We start from the raw sequence: 17,902 nt of genomic DNA, 5'->3' as shown, positions 1-17,902 counted from the left end.
TTCTGCTTGGTTCCTGTTGCAAGCTTCCTCCCTTTAGTGAGTAGATGTCTTTCCTTCTTCCTCAGCTATCCTGCTGGCTTTCCCAGCTTCCTTAAAATCATAATGATGATTTGGGATCCCTCTTAATTCTAGTGCCTTCCCTCAGTTGATGATTTCCTATTTATCCTCCCTGTAGCTTTGTTTGTACATAGTTGCTTTGTAAGATTCGGTGCTCCCTTAAAATCGAGGACTGTCTTTTGGCTTTGTCTTCCCAGCATTTAGCACATAATAGGTGCTTAATAAATGTTTACTGACTGACATTTTAAAAATAATGGTCTGGAGCTGTGATTTCTTGGTTTCTGGGAACTCCAAGTGAGGAAATCCCTTTTACTGGAAGATCAGCAACTTTTCTGTAATTTCCAATCTTAGAAAGTTGTTGGAAGTCCTGAGAGATTAAATGACTTGCCTAGAGTCACAAAGCCAGTATATGTCTGAAGTGAGACTTGCACCCAGATCTTCCTAACTCCAAGGCTGTTTCCTCTATCCACAATGCCTCAAAATTTAGAAAGTGCTTTCCTTATAACTCTGGAGGGTAGGCAGTGCAAATATTATTGTCATTTTACAAAATAGGAAACTGAAGCTCCAGGAGGCTAGTAAGTATCAGAACCAGACTTAAGTGGTTCTGATGGTTAAAACTGGCCTTTTGACTTCAACAGCAGTGGGTCTTTCTGCTTCACTAGAACCTGAGGATTCTTGTGATTCTTTTCTAGTCGGTTTCCTTATTCCTTGGTATAGTGGAGTGAACTTGGGATTCAGAATCAGAAGACCTGAACTAGAGTCAGAAGCCCTCTACCACTTGATGGCCGTGTAACCTTGGGCAAGTCAATTCCAGTTTCCTTCCCTGCAAAATTAGGGATTTGGACTAGATGACCTTTGATTTTCCTTCTAACTCTAAGGCCTATGATTCTATGGTAGTTTCAGAGGCTGGGAATGGGAAACAGGGACTTTGTTGAAAAATAAGTCTTTGTTTTTTATGAAGTGAAGGGGAAGGGAAGGGAGATGAATTTATTAATTACTTATGTACCAGGCACTGTACTAAGCACTTTATAATTACTTTCTCATTTGATACTCATAATAATCCTGGGAGGCAGATGCCATTATTGACCCCCATTTTACCAGTGAGTAAACAGGCAGATAAGTTAAGTGACTTGCTCAGGGTCATAGAGCTAATAAATGTCTGAGACTGGATTTGAACTGAGGTCTTTCTGACTCCAGGCCCCCACCTCTACCCACTCCACCATCTAGATGCAAAGGGTAGCTAACTGCACCAATGGGCACCTTAATATTCTTCCCCACTTGCAGGAGGATTTGTGGGGCAGCTTTCCTGCTGACTAGTGTCATTTCCTTCACATTTCATTTCATTTTATCCTCATACCTTGTTTTTGAGGGCAGGCAAGAATAGGCATCACTGAAATTCAGAGAACTGAAATAATTTACTCAAAGCCATTCAGTTAGTAAGCTCTGGAGTCAGTCTTGAGAAGATACCAGAGAAGACAAGAGCATTAGGGACATTTTGCTTTTCCGCTTAGTCATACCCTGTTGGCCCTTAAGGATATAATACTTTTCTTTTGAGAGATTGTAGATAATAGTCTATACCTCTCAATTTAACAAACCTACTTTGAGTCCAGGTGCTAGAGTCAGAAAGATGGATACAAAATTACACATAGTTCCCGTTCCCAAGGAGCTTACAATCTAATTTGTTTTACTATTTCTATGTATTATTTATTTATTTTTAACATTCTTTTATTTTTAAATTTCGAATTCCAAATTCTCTCCTTCACTCCCACACCCTCCCACACCTATTGACAAGGCAAAGCAAAATGATCTCAATTAGACATGTGAAATCATGCAAAACATTTCAATTTTTTTTTAAAGTGTGAAAAATTAAGTAGAAAAATATACTTCAATTTGCACTGAGTTAGTTTATCAGTTCTCTCTCTGGAGGCCGATAGTATTTTTTCATCATGAATTATTTGGGATTGCCCTGGGATCTTTGTATTGATTAGAGTAGCCAAGTCTTTCACAGTTGATTATCATAACAACATTGCTATTACTGTGCACAGTGATCTCATGGTTCTCACTTCACTTTGCATCAGTTCATATAGTTCTTGCCATGTTTTTCTGAAACCGCCTCCCTCATCATTTCTTCTAACTCAACAGTACTTCATCGTGATCATATGTCACAACTTGTTTAGCCTTTTCCTAATTAATGAACATCTCCTTGATTTCCAATTCTTTGCCACCACACAAAAGAGCTGCTATAAATATTTTTGTAAATATAGGTGCTTTTCCTTTTTCTTTGATTTCTTTGAGGCACAGACCCAGTAGTGGCATTACTGGGTCAAAGGGTTTGCACAGTTTTATATTCCTTTTAAGCATAGTTCCAAATTGTTCTCCAGAATGGTCAGACCAGTTCAATATTCCACCAGCAGTTCCTCAGAGTACCTATTTCCCCCTCATCTCCTCCAGCATTTGTCATTTCTAATAGGTTTGAGGCAGTCCCTTAGGCCTGTTTTAACTTGCATTTTTTTTTTAGTCAATAGTGATTTAGAGTATCTTTTCATATTATTACAGATAGCTTTGTTTAGTTTGTCTAAAAACTGCTTGTTCATATCTTTTGAAAATTTATCAATGGTGGGGAGGCTAGGTGGTACCAGCCCTGGAATCAGGGGGACCTGAGTTCAAATGGGGCCTCAGACACTTAACACAAAAAACTAGCCGTGTGACCTTGGGAAGGTCACTTAACCCCAATTGCCCTCCAAAAAGCAAAAAAAAATTATCAATCGAGGAATGACTCTTAATGATTCTTATAAATTTGACTCACTTCTATACTCAGTATATATTTGAGAAATGAGTTCTTTATCAGAGAAAATTTGCTGTGAAATTTTTGGTATTATTTCATTGTCTATGATACCTTTTAGCATAATGTGCTTTCCCTGATTATCTCTGTTAATTAATTTTACTTTTGCTTTGTCTGAGATCATGATGGTTACCACAGACTATAATCTAATTTAATGTCCTAGGAAGTAGTGGAAGGGCATCACAGATTTAGAACTGGAATGGACTTTACAATCCAATATGCTCATTTTTTCAGATGGATAAACTGAAGTGGAGAAGTGAGGTGTCTTACCCAAAGACACAAAGACCGTGAATGACAGAACAAGGCTTTGAACCTAAATCCTTTCACTCCAAATCTAGGACCTTTTCCATTTGTCCCACTGTCATGTTTTACCTGTTTCTTTGTCTTCCGTACACAGTGGCACCTAGCACTGTGCTAAACACTAATATTTCCTGATTCATAATCCTTGTTGATGACCTAAATGATTGTCCCTAGGGGAAAAAAATTGCTGTTGTAAGTGTATCCTGCAACGTCTAATAAATCCAAAACAATAAGACAGTTGCCCTCTGTGGTTTCCTGACAGGTTTACCTATACCTCCAGGTGATTACCTACCTGCCAAGACTGGTGGAGAAGCTAGAGTTTATATTCTGTGCTCTCTACCCTCAGAAGAGATGGGAGTGACAAAATTCTTGAAGGGGGCTCTTCCATCTGGGTTTACAAGTGACCCTCAGGAAATGCAAAGGGAAGCCCTGGTGGCAGGTTTACTAAACTGGACTCAGAGAGTGATGGAAAGAGATGATGGAGGGGGCTGAGAAGTATGGATTAAGGTCCCCTCTGGTAAGTGCTGGGAGCCATTGAAAGTGTCAGCCTGAAATGGGACCAGCTCTATTTTGCTTGGCTGCAGTTGGCAAATTCAAGAAGTTACCTTTAGCAATAACCACTAGCACCTACGGAGTGCTTTTGTTGAGAAAACATTTTCCTCACATCTGAGCTGTGAAGTAAGCAAGTATTATTAATTCCATGGTACAACTAAGGAAATTGATTTAGAGAGGAGGAGTGACTTCTCCACAATGGATCATTAAGTGGTAGAGCCAAGTTTCAGGCAGATCTTCTGCCTCTTAAGTCTAATATCTTTCCATTATACCACCCTTAAGTAAAGTACATCATACTTTAAGTACATACATACTTAAAAAAAGTACAATGTACATTGTTCAATTAGACCTGAAAAACCCTGCACCTCCCTTTTACTCCATACCTTTAGATAGCACAGCCTTCTATTATTCCCTTCCATGTACTCCGTGATCCAGTCATACAATCCACGCACCCAGCCCTCCATTTCTCATCTTCAGCCTTTTGTATTTGCTGTTCCCCATACCTGGAATGCACTCCCTTTTCACTGCTGCCTCTAGGGATCTGGCATTCTCTGTGAGGCTCAGCTCAAGGGTGCCTATATGAAACTTTCCCTGATTCTCCTAGCTGAGAACCCACTGCCTCCCCAAACTACCTTGTAATCATTTTGTGTATATGTGGTATTTATTTATATGAAGGGAAAGGGAATAAGCATTTATATAGTATCCGCTATGTACCAGGCTCTGTCCTAAGAGATTTATAACTATTATCTCATTTGATTCTCACAACAGTCTTGTGAGGTAGATACTGTCCTTATTTCCATTTTCCAACTGAAAGTGAGGCAGACCGAGGTTAAGTGACTTGGCCAGGGTCACCCTGGTAGTAAGTGCCTGATGGCAAATTTGAACTCAGGTCTTCCCTTGCTCCAGGCCCAAGACCCTGTTCACTGTACCAGTTAGCTTCATTATAGATGAATTGAATGAAGCATTTATTAAGCACTTACCATTGTGCTCAGCACTGGAAATACAAATAGAAAATTAGACATTCCCTGCTTTTAGGGAGCACACATTCTAATGGAGGAGAAAACTCCCTATTAGAATATAAGCTTGTTGAGGGCAGGGGCTGGGTCCTTTTTGTCTTAGCATACCCACTGCCTAGCATGGTTCTTGCTCTATAATGCTTGTTGAATTATTGATTTATTTACTGATTGACCCTAAGCAGTGTCCATGGGATCAGATTTTTCTCATCTATGCTTCTCCTTCTAGTCTTTACTCACGAAAGGCCAATGGGGCAATTTCCTGTTGCCTTTGGGGGAGTCCCAGGGTGGAAAAAGTTGTCCCTATTACATTGCACTGGGCCAATGACCCTTCTCATGGGGCACATAAGACCAAAGTTGAATTTAATTTGGTACAAGAACCCTTAGAGAAGAGTTAGTTTTGGGTTTTGTTTTGTTTTGTTTTGGTGTGGGGTTGGGGGGAGAGGTAGCATTCATTTTTATATCTTGCAACATCTATAATAAATCCATCCTGATAGAACAGCTGCCTCTGTGGTTTCCCTGAAGGCCTCGCCTATTGCTGGATTACCTGCTTCCCCATACTGGCCTGTCTGCTTGAAATTCTATCTGAAGTTCCTTTTAGACTAAGTGTGTAATAGGTGCCCTGGGAGCTTCTTCTAAATTTTCCCTCTACCCTTGCTGAAAGGGTGCCCCTAACATAAAGTCCCAACAGCTGAATGGGCATGAATTGACCAGATCCCCGTTTTTCTGGGACTGGAGAGACCCAGAACAGCATCGACAGACTGGGGTCTTGGGAAAACTAACCAAATATTTGTTGAAGAATGATGGCTGATTCCTTATTCTACACAGTCCCTGCTCCTTCCTCCCTGTTACAGGGGTGTTGGTGTTCTCTCCTTGTGGACATCACCTTGTATTTTCTTCTCTGGGTAGATGTTGCCATCCATTCTCCCAACCTCAGTGGAATGTCAGCACCTTGGGCAGTGAGTGGTGCAGTGAATAGACCACCAAACTTGGAGTCAGGAGGACCTGAGTTTGAATCTGGCCTGGCACTTGACACTTACTAGCTGTGTGACCTTGGGCAAGTCACTTAATCCCAATTGCCTTGCCTTCCGCCCTCAAAAAAAAATTGTCAGCATCTTGAAGGAGAGGATTATTTTTGACTTTTGTCTTCCTCACCCAACTTTAAATCTTATAAAGGTGGGATAGTTGAACAGCCTTGGGTCTCAAAGGAATGAACAGTGATTGTATAATCCCTAGTAATATGGTAAGATTTGACCCTGGGAGCTGGATTTTGGAATAAGCAGTAAGAACAGATGGGGGAAAAAATGTTTCCGTGGTACCAATGTGGTTAAACCAGCTAAGTGTTTGCACCCCTGGGGTGTGGCATCTTGGAGACCTAGGGACATTAGTGCATGGAAGAAGGTGTTTTAGTGGCAGATGTCCCAGTCTGTTGACTCCATCATCTAAAGAGCTGTTTATTCAGTTTGAAGTAACAGGAGGAGATTAGATGGTGGGAACAGGACTTCAAATGATCTTTCTGAAACATACTGGGCTTCCAATTAGAGAGACTTAGGTTTAAATTAAAATATATGACCCTAGGTAGGCCATTTTACCTTTCTAAGCCTCAGTCTCCTCATCTATAAAATATGGGTAGTAACATTGGTATTACCTATCTATCTCCCAAGGTGGTTGTGAGGAAAGTGCTTTGCCATCTAAGTGTGAGTTAGTATTAATGCTTCTTCCTTCCTTTCCCTCTTTATTCCTCCCCTACACTTCAGCATTCCTCCTTGACATGATAGGTGGATTTGGACTGAATTTAGCTAGCTCTTGATTCCTCTGGAGGGGGGGTGGGAAGGGTTGTGGAAGGGCATGCCAGCTGGGTTCTAATTCTTCAGCATAGTTTCCTACCTCCATCGATGAGAAGACCATCAGACAAATTTTTATAAAAAGTCAGGTGGGAAGTAGGACATTGCATAAAAAGTCAGATTTTTTTCACTGTGTTGGTTGTTTTGCTAAACTGTTCTATGGGGGAAGGCAGTGCTATATCAGAAAATATAGATAATGTAAAAGCAAAGGGTATCGATAAACATTTTTTTTTTTTAAATTCAAAGATCCAATGGAACAAGTGAAGTTTATTGACTAAAATGAAATTCAGTAATAGTTGTGGACTAACTCTAATACAGTAGTTCCTGATATTCTTAGGATGTGAGGAGAACCCCAAAACACAGTAGATGTACTAGATATATCCACTGATTGATTAAATGCTTCAATGATTTATGATTTCATCAGCTCAGGCCAGTGCAAGCCCTGACTTTATGAAAGATCATAGAAATTCTGTGGATTAAAAAAAAAATAAAATCCACTTAAAAATAGTAAAATACATAAGAATAAATGTACTTTTCCTCAATATCATAAATAGCACCTAAAACCAAGAATATTATTTTTTCTTTTTATCAGAGAAACATTAGAAGTCTTTCCAGTAAGATCAAGGAAAAAGCAAGAATGTCTGTTTCTTCTCATTTGATTTGATATATTCTAGAGATGTTGCTTATAGCAATGATAAGAAAAAGAAATTAAGGGTATGAGCCTAGGCTGAAAGGAAGCAGATTATGCCTATTTGTAGAAAATATGATAGCTACTCAGAGAATTCTGGTGATGCAGTGAAAAAAACAAACCAACCAGAAAAAGTAACTAGTAATGTAGAAGGTTGAAAAAAGGAACCCGCAAAATTCATCATCCTTTGTGGATATTACTGTTGATAAGCCTCTCTGAAACTCACTAGACTGGTCCTTCCTTGGATGACAAACATAGTCTGTCATCAGGCCCATACTTGAAACTTATCCAGCTTGGTAAGACCTGCCAGAGCTTGACTGAGTAAAATACATGATGACACAATGCTACTGAGAGCTCAGCAATGCTTGTTAATGAATTTGTATTTTATTCTTTATAACAGAATCTAAATACAATTGGGAAATATTCATTCAGTCTATGGAAGGTCTAGCTGATAGAAATTAAAGTGACAGTTCTTGTTATAGATATGTTTATAGATCTCTTGCAATAATTCCAAAGTCTCCAAGGGGTCCTTGGCCCATGGGTTGGGGTGCACTCCTCCATGATACCCCCTACCATCTTGGATAATTGAGATAACAGGTGGCCTTTGATTTCTGTAGCCTGTTCCTAAACTATTTTGCCACTTAGCTCCACCCTGGTGTTTAATCACAGGTGTCCCCTACTTCTGAAAGAATTGGGATGGAGAATGAGAAATTTAGGGATGATGTGTTATACCTTGGCTCCTGGACTGAGGCAAAGATACTCAAGCCACACCCCCTGCAAGGCCTTTCTTGCAGGTAAATGATGCAGCTACATTTATGTTGCATTTCACCACCACAGAGTGATTTCTATATGTTACTCCCTATGATGTCCCCACCCCGCCCCATTTTACCAGTGAAAAAAAAATTGAAGTCAAGAGATATTAAATTACCTGACCATTAAGTGTCAGATCTGGAACTCTGAGTCATTGAACAGCTATCTGTCTATTGTATTAACCATTAGGATACAACAGCAAAAAATGAACCAGTCTCTGACCATAAGAAGCTTACCTTATCTTTGTACACTGATAAATTAGTACAGATAATTTGAGGAGAGAGAGAGTGTTAACCATGGATGGGGGATGTCAAGTATTTGGAAAGGATTTTTAGAGGTAGCACCTGAGTTGAGTCTGGAAGGAAGATCTTGATTTTGAAAGACAAAACTGAGTGAGCATGGTTCAGTGATGAGGGACTGACTGGGAAAATACACAGAAGCATATCATAGATTGTTGAATTTATGGAATAATTATTAGACCAGATGGACTACATCACATATAATATGAAATAAACTGGAAAGGAAAGACAAAGCTATATTCAGGCAAGTCCTAAATGCCAGACTGAGGAGTTGGTATTTTATGCTAGATTCAATAGGGAAGTACTGAAGTCATTGAATAAGGGAGTGGCATGGTCAGGAATGTACTTTAAAAAGACTATTTTGGCAGCTGTGAGGAGGATGACTGGGAGGGGGGAGAGACTAAAAGACAGAAGGGTTGTTTTTTTTCTTTTTTTTTAACAATAATCCAGGGAGAAGTGATAGGATCCTGAAGTAGGGTATTGGCCATGTGAACTAGAGAGAAGGGGAATGAGAGATATTGTGGAGGTAGAATAAATTGGATTTGGCAATTAATTGAATCTAGGGAGAATGAAAAGTTAAGGTTGATATTCTAAACTTGGGTGATGGAGAAGATGGTGGTGTATACAGTAGGAGAAGGGTCAAATTCAGGGGCAGGGAATGATTAAGTTAGTTTGGGAGCATGTTGAGTTTTAGACACAGACAGGACATCTCAGTGGAGGTGAATAAACTGGCAGCTGGTGATGCAAGACTGGAGTTCAGAAAAGAGAATAGGAGTGGATATGTGATTTGGGAATTATCTAGGTCAGAAAGTCTGTAAACTATGACCAAACATTGGCCATAAGCTAAATTCATTGGCAAATAAATACATGGGCTAAATACACAGGTCCTCAAGATAAGAATGATTCTTACATTTAAAAAATGTTTTATTATATTTAAAAATATAAAATCATTCTTACAAAAACAGCAAACAGGCTAGATTTAGTTCTGGGGCCATAGTTTATGGACCCCTGAGCTAGGTTAGAAATGAACATTGAACTCAAGAGAACATAGGTAATCACCAAGAAAAGTCAGTGAACAGAGCCCAGGATAGAGTTTGGGGGACATTCAGGATTAGGGAATAGGAGATGGAGAATGAGAAAGAGGAGTCAAACAGGAAACAGGACTAGAAAATAATCAAGAGACCCATGTGTCAAAAATTGCAGAGAGGTCAAAGGATAAAGGGCAGCTAGGTGGGCCTGGAGTCAGGAAGACTCATCTTCCTGAGTTCTAACCTGACCTCAGACAGTTACTAGCTGTGTGATCCTGGGCAAGTCACTTTACCTTGTTTGCCTCAGTTTCCTCATCTGTAAAAATGAGCTGGAGGAGGAAATGGAAACTACTCCAGTATCTCTGCCAAGAAAACCCCAAATGGGTTGATGACTAGTCAGAAACGACTGAAAAACAACTGAACAACAACAAAAGAGGAAAGTAATGATTTAGGAGTTAGATTATAGAATCACAGAGAAATGGTAACTTTCAAGAAAGAGTTTCAGTAGAATGGTGGAAGCAGAAGCCATGCTGCAAAAACTTGAGCAGTGACTATGTTGAGGAAGTAGAGGCAGCCAGTGTAGATACCTTCATTTGAGGAGTTTGGCAGGAAAAGGAAGAAGTGTTTAAGAAGATTACATGAGAGTGTGGTAGAGTCAAAGGAAGTTGTGGGGAGGGCAGGTTGTGGGTTTTAAGAATGGGAGAGATCTTTGTAGCCACTGGGAAAGAAGCCAGTAGATTGGTGGAGACTTGAAGGTAGGAGAGAAAGAAGGAATGATTGATACGAAGATCTGTTAGAGGAAAAAGGAAGACATGGGATTGAAGACACAAGTGGTTTGCCTTGGCAAGAAGAGTGGTCACCTTTTCCTATGAGACTGGACCAAAATAGGAGAGGAATCTTCTTCATACAGAAAGTGATTTGATGGACTTGAGGAGAATGCAGGTTATAAAGCCAGGTTTTTTATTGATTTAAAAAAAGTAGCAAAAGGTAAAAGAGACCTTTGAGATAGAGGATAGCATATTATTCTGGAAAGAATGTGGGATTTGGAGTTGGAGCAAATCAACAGTCTGCCACATTTCCCCTATATGAGCTTGGCAGTAGGCAAGTCACATGACCTCTCTGGGCCTCAGCTCCCTTGCCTGTAAAATGAGAAATTAAGATGAGATGATCTTTAAATTCTTTCAGATCATCATGGGAAGGTCTTATTCAACCCTCTGATTTTTTCTCAATTTTTATTGATTTTTTGTTTGTTTGTTTCTAGATCACCTTAATTTCCCAATATGTCCTTCCTCCTACCAGAGAGCCATCACTTATAAAAAGAATAACAAAAGAGAAAAACAACAATTCAATAAAATCAACCTGTAGCAAAACCAAGTCTGATAATATATGAAGTATTCTATACCCATAGTCTTCTACCTCTTCAAAGAAAGTTGGGAGATGCATTCTCATGTCTCTTCTTTGGGGCCAAGCTGGGTCATTATAGCAATTCATTTGGGGTGGTGATGATATTTTTTCCTTTTTTTGTTTTTGTTACTTGTTGTGTATATTATTTTCCTGGTTTTTCTGGATTCTCTGATTACTTCACTATGTATTAGTTCATGTAAAATTTTTCAGGCTTCTATTCTCCACGTTAATCATTTTTTTTTGCTTTTTTTTTGGAGGGGGAAGGAAGGGCAATTGGGGTTAAGTGACTTGCCCAAGGTCACACAGCTAGTTTTGTGTGTGTGTGTTAAGTGAATCATTTCTTTAAAAAATTTTTTTCTTGATTCCTTTTTTAATGTAGTTTTATTTTTTTTTAGTGTATCACTTTCCTGGAGAGCCCTTCTTTGAAACAAAGAACAAAAAGGAGGGGGGGGGAATATCATTTAGCAAAACTGATTAACATATCATGTTATTGTTAAAGTTATAATGTTAGTACTGATATTATATGTAGTTTTATACCCAAAGTTCCCTATCTTTGCAAACAAGTAAGGGAGGTGCAGCCTAATTTCTCTCCTTTGGGGTAAGTAATGGCACTGTAGATAGATCATGGGGCCTGGAGTCAGGAAGCCCTGAGTTCAAATCCAGCCTCAGACATTTACTAGCTGTATGACCATAAGCAAGTCACCTAACCCCTGTCTGCCTCAGTTTTCCTCATCTGTAAAATGGATATAATAATACCACCTACCTCCCAGGGTTGTTGTGAGGATCAAATGAGATAATAATTGTAAAATACTTAATACAGTGCCTGGCCTATAGTAAACACTATATAAATGTCGGCTATTATTTTTATCATTATCATGGCCAAACTTGGTCATTATAATTTTACAACAGGTAGTTTTAATTTTTGCTGTTGTTATTCTTTCCATTTTCATTGTTGGATCCACTCTATATGTTTCCCTGGTACCGTATAGTGTTTTCCACCAAACTGCTTTTCCAATTTTCTCTGCAATTTTTGTTGAAATCAGTCCTTTCCAAGGTGACTCAGTGGATAGAATGTCAGGTCAGGAAGACATCTTCCTGAGTTCAAATCTGACCTCAGCTACTTCCTAGCTGTGTGACCCTGGGCAGGTCACTTAACCCTGTTTACCTTAGTTTCCTCATCTGTAAAATGAGAAGGAAATGGCAAACCATTCCAGTATCTTTGCCAAGAAAACCCCAAATGGGGTCATGAAGAACTGGACACAACTAAAATGAATGACATCAACAATTTTCCCCTGGTTTGGGTTTGTAGGTTCAACCAACACTGGGCTATTGTATCTCTTTGCTTCTAGACTATTGTTTTCCTTTGCTTGTATAACTTCTCTAGTGCGTTCCCCAAAATCAATCATAACGTTTTAAAGCTGGAAGGGACTTTAGAAATCTTCTGGAGACCATCTATCCTCTTACACTCACTTGGTTGGTATCCAGGGCTACCAGTATGTTGCTAGGATTTATTCTCTGTCCAGATATCCGGAATGCCTTTTTCTCTCTCTCTTTCACAACCTGGGCAGGAAACCACATAGCAACAGCGATCTCAGCGTTTTTCCATCGGGGATGGCCTGCTCCCCTCCCTCTAGGGAATATTATCACTCAAGTATAACTTGCTTTACAGGTTCTTCTTAGCCTCCAAGAAAAGTCCATGACCCGGTTTCCCTTCATTTGGAATCAGCCCTATCTTAGCTGCTGATTTCAAAATAAAAAGCCAAAACCAGCAATCTGAGAGCACATTGTATACCTGTCTGCCCTGAGAATAAACAGAAAGGTTTCAAATGTGCCTGGTAACCTAAAGGAATCATATGTCCTGACCTCTGATACAACTGTGGTTGTGAGCAAATGACTTAACCTGTTTGAGTCTCATTTACTTTTTCTTCTGTAAGATGGGGGCAATAATCATTACAGCACCTACCTCTCAATATTGTTTTTAGAAAGGCATTTTGTAAATCTTAAAGTGCTAATAAGTTACATTTTTCTGGCAATTCAAAGTGTACGAAATGTGGTGGGTAGGTGAGGACCAGCTTCCCTGATGCCCTCGACCTCTCTGGTGCCAGTCTAAGCTTGACTTTAGCTCTGACCAGCTGGGTGATCTCAGGCAAATCATCTTACAGTACCCCCAGAGAACTGCAGAATGTCAGAATCTGAAGGGACCTCAGAGGCCATTCATCCAGCCTCTACGTGAACAAGAACCCATTCCCCAATATTCATCTTCTGTATGAAGACCTCCAGACAGGGAGTCCACTCCCTGGAGGGAGCCTGTTTCACATGTAGACAGCTTTCAACGTTGGGAAATTTGTCATTACATCCAGCTTGGCTTTCTGGTTTTTCAACTTTGACTCTGTTCCAGGTTCTGACTGCTGGGGTCCCAGCTTCAGTTATTTCTACCTTTGCTTATTCCTCAAAAAAGGGTTGTCTGAGGGGATAGCTTGGTGGTGCAGTGAATAGAGCACTGGCCTTGGAGTCAGGAGGACCTGAGTCCAAATCCGGCCTCAGACACTTAACACTTACTAGCTCTGTGACCTTGGGCAAGTCACTTAAACCTAATTTCCCTGCCTTCCCCCTCTAAAAAAAGCAAAAAAGCAAAAAAAAAAAGATTGAAAATAAAATTAAATAAGGTATAGAAGTACTTTAGGAATTAAAAGTGACACAGATATGCAAGGGGATCTCTTACTCTAATAATGAGAAAAGCCATTTCCCAAACCCTTCAACAAGTGGGGGAGGAGAAGTAGGGTGCCTTATTGGTGCAGTGCACCAATTATTGGTGCAGCTATTCCCTTCAGAATGAAGGATTCCCAGGGTGGCTAGGTGGCACAGTGAATAGAGCATGGGCCCTGGAGTCAGGAGGACCTGAGTTCAAATCCGGAATCAGACACTTGACACTCTAGCTGTGTGACCTTGGGCAAGTCACTTAACCTCAATTGCCCTGCCTTCCCCCTCCAAAAAGCAAAAAAAAAAAAAAGAATGAAGGATTCATTCATAAAGGTCCCTGCTTCCTATGCCCTTCTCATGGACCATAAGTTTATAGTTTCTCATAGGAAGAAACCTTAGAGACAACTGAGTCCAGGTTCTTCATTTTAAAGGGGAGAAAAAATGATTCAGTCAGAGGTTAGTCACTGAGCATTTATTAAGATCTTACTATGTGCCAGGTACTATGCTAAGTTCTGGGAGCACAAATAGAAGTAGAAAGAAACATAGTCCCTGCCCTCAAGGAGTTTACATTCTAATGGGGAGAAAGAACACCATAAAGGTACCCAGTTCAGGGCATTGTGGAGAAAGTCCTGTGGAGATGAGTCAGGAAGGCAGCCTGGCAAGGGATGCCTGTGTCTCCTCCTTGGGTTGGAGGTTTGGGGAGGAAATAGACAATTAGAAGGTGAGATCTCTGAGGTGGAGAGTATTTCCATTGTGAGAAGTAAAGTAATCCAGAGAGTGATGGAAAATTCCAGAGTAAAGAGGTTTCTGTGGCTTTGGGAGACAAAGTCCTGTGGACATGAGTCAGTAGGGTAACCTGGAGAGGGATGAATGAGTATCATGGGATCATAGGAGCAGGAAGGGATTTTAGGGGTCATCTGGTCCAATCCCCCCATTTTATAAAAGGCTCAGAAAAGTGAAGGGGTTTGCTCAAGGCCATACAGGTAACTCAGAGACAACAGTAACTTTAGCTCTCGCTATGTATATATACCATGGTGGTTAACATGGTGCTTCCTTTACAACATGTCTTTGGGGGAGGTAGGCAGGTACTATTTACTCTACTTTTACAGGTGAGGAAACTGAGACTGAAGCTAAAATGACTATTCATATAGCCACACAGTCAAAGTCACACAGTAAGGATAAGGGTTTCAGGTCCTCTCAGTCCAAGTCTAGTCTCATAAACTCCCCCCATTGCCTCTCCTTGGGGAGGCTGGCATTTGGGCAGGGATTATGCTTATACTTAAAGGAATTATTCTGTGAATGTGGAAATTTCAAACCCTGTAGCATCAGGGCCTTCCAAGGACCTCTCAAATCACACCCTATTGGTGACCACTTACTTTTTGATGTTTTGGGTTAGTCTTGCCCTTAACCTTTCCTTCCACTGAATTCCTGGGGGGTAAGGGAGCAGCACCCTTCCTCTTTCAGATTAAGAGACCCTGATCTGAGATAAAATTTTCAGAATTCCTGTTCCCAGCTTGCATTCATTGTTATTGTTAGTTAATGGAAAAGTACCTATTGCCACATGCTGTGACTCAATATTTCATAAATAATGGGGCCCTGTCACTCCTGGAAGCTGCCTCTGGTAACTTGGTTTGAACATTGGCATGTCGTTACCATAGGGGAAGGAGAGTAGATGCCAGGGTATTATTCTGAAGTAATCTAGTGTAGTTGTGAAAATATGATGAAACTGTGATCTAGGGGCCTTCATTAAAATGACAAGAAGGACAGAGCTATGGGGCAGGATGGTATGACAGAAAGAGCTCTGACACTTCTGTGACATTTTGGGCAAGATGATTTCACTTCTGGGCCTTGGTTTCCTCTTCTTCTAAATGAAGGGGCTTAATGAGAAAGATCAATTCATCAATCCATAAGCAATTACCGTATGCCAAACCCTGTGGATACTAAGACAAAAACAGGTGTCCTGTTCCTTAAGGAATTTATATTGTTTTGAGTTCATTTTTAGTTTTCATATTTAAAATCCTGTCTTTAAAAATAACTAGCCATGTGACCAATGATAGGGCTCTCTGAATCTCAGTTACCTTGCCTATAAAATGGCCATCATCATAATGAAATTTGCATTACCTACCTAAGGGTTATCAAAGAGCTTCAGGATGGGAAGCTCAGTTGTGTTGGAGATCAACTATAAAGTGAGGAAGAATAAACAATCCTTCCTTCAGGCATGGAGTTGGGGCTGGAGGGAAAAGAAGCTGAGAAAGTATCTAGGATGTTCCAGCAGATTCCAGGGACTGATTCGTCCTGAGGACCACACCAGTAGGGCCATATCCTTCCCCTTGCCTCATGGCCAGGACCTTAGATTACCTACAGAGGTCTCCGACATTGCCAACACAACACCCACCTGCACTGTAGGCTTAGCCCAAGAGATAAAGCAGCTACTTTAGAAGGCCACCATGCCAACAGGGTCCTTTCCCCTCCTCTCTGTTTGGAGTGGGAGGGCCTTGAGGGGTGCCCATCCTTGCCAGAAGCCAAGCCTGCTTGGCCACATTATTCCGAAGGGGAGTGCTAGGGGGTGGGCTGGATGTTTGCACAGACTCAGGCCTGTCTTCATTTGTTTATTCCTCCCGAGTTAGCTGTTTATTAACTTCATGCACAGAGATCTGCTTCTGACCTTGGAGGGAAAACAAAGAGGAGAAATGTCTATTTGTGGGAGAGACAGACGTGCTAAGGACATCGCATTTTTCCAGGACAGGGAAAGGGCTTTGCAAGGGTAACAAACAAAATCTTGCTTCTCTGTTTTCTGTTTTGGAGAACGACTATGATTTTGGGCTTCAATGGCGAATCTCCATGGGCCATGACACAAAGAAGATTCTTAACCTTCAATGTGTCCAGTGAAGCCTATGGACTCTTTCTTACAATAACGTTTTAAATGCATAAAATAGAATACATGTGATTACAAAAGAAGCTTTTTTTTTTTGGCTTTTTGAAGTGGGGAGGGCAGGGCAATTGGGGTAAGTGACTTGCCCAAGGTCATACAGCTAGTGTTATGTATGTGAGGTCAAATTTGAACTCAGGTCCTCCTGACTCCAGGGCCAGTGCTCTATTTACTGCACCACCTAGCTGCCCCACCAATTATATTTAGATATATTTTTTAAAGTAAGTTCCTGGATCCCAGGTTAAAAATTGAGCCATTAGGGATAGGGACTGGACTGGTTGTAATGGTATAGGAAATTTCCAGTTGAGAATCCCTTTACCAAAGTGTGTCTGCATTTTTAAAAATTAGTTAATTAACTAATTAATTAGTTTATTCATTTATTTCAGTTTATAGACCTAGAGAGTTCCCTAGAAGAGAACTGTCAAACTTGCAGAAAATACATCCTAGACAATGTTAATTTTTGGTTGTTGTGTTTTTTAAAGTCATTATGTAGTCTGCAGGGATCCTGTTTGAATTGAACACCACTTGCCTACAGTACTGAAAATTCAAATGTGTGACACAACATCTAGAACCCAAATCTTTCTGGGTCTGAGGTTAACTCTATCAAGCCATCTCAGTTCGTGATACCTTGCCTATTGATGGCAAATCCTCTCTCCCTTCTCCTATGCCTCTATCCCCCAATGCTGGGATTATCTAAGCAATCATTATTTTTTCAGGATCCTTCATAAAGTATTGTAGAAGAAAAAAAAGTAAAAGAAACATTTCCTGCCCCCAAGGAGTTTGTAATCTGGTGGTAGTGCAGAGACCAGAACTGTTACTAAGGATTCTGGTCCATGGTATGGATGAAGCTGAGTGTTGATGCTGGAGGGTCAAGGTGAGCAGCTAGGTGTCATAGTGAGTTGAGTGGCTACATTTGGAGGAGTGATCTCAGGGTCAGAAGCTGTGTGACCTTGCTGCAGACCATTTGGAATCTCCAAGCCTCGGTTTCCTCTTCTTGCCGGGGACGGGGCTTGATGGCCTCTATGATGGCCCCTGACAGCTCTGATTCATGATCTTGTGAGCTGAAAAAAGAGCTTGGTACTCAGGACATATGGTCCCATGGGAAGGAGAGGAGGTCTGGGAGAGATCCCCTGGGGGTATGGGGAGACTGGGAATATTGCTCCATTTTCCTGGTCTGACAGTGTACCATTGAGGCACAAAGGACAGTCCTCCCTGGTGGAGTAAAGTTGAACTGGGAGAAAAACAGGGCCTTTTCCTTGTAGCACAGTTGATAACCAGGAGAAGGGGGTGAAATGAAGGGCAAAGCATATCCTGGGAAAAAGAAACCCTGAAGCTAATGTCAGAGGCCATAGAAAGGAATAAAGGGCAGTCATTTGGTGGGTGCTAGTGGTAGGACGACCATGGGGAAGTTTGACCACTGCCATGGAACGCTGAGG

General features: G+C 40.8%; 1 protein-coding gene across 6 annotated transcripts in view; it reads left to right on the top strand.

Moving 5' to 3' along the window:
- LOC138169071 (kinesin-like protein KIF23) overlaps positions 1-17,902 on the top strand; it is a 146,890-nt gene that overhangs the window by 1,634 nt on the left and 127,354 nt on the right. The window lies entirely within an intron of this gene.

The sequence above is a fragment of the Petaurus breviceps genome, unplaced genomic scaffold (genome assembly GCF_028583685.1).
Source record: "Petaurus breviceps papuanus isolate PSGF00001 unplaced genomic scaffold, PetGlider_PUasm1.0 37, whole genome shotgun sequence".
Lineage (NCBI taxonomy): Eukaryota > Metazoa > Chordata > Mammalia > Diprotodontia > Petauridae > Petaurus > Petaurus breviceps.
Note: the sequence above shows the minus strand (reverse complement) of the source record. Positions and strands in the feature narration are given on the sequence as shown.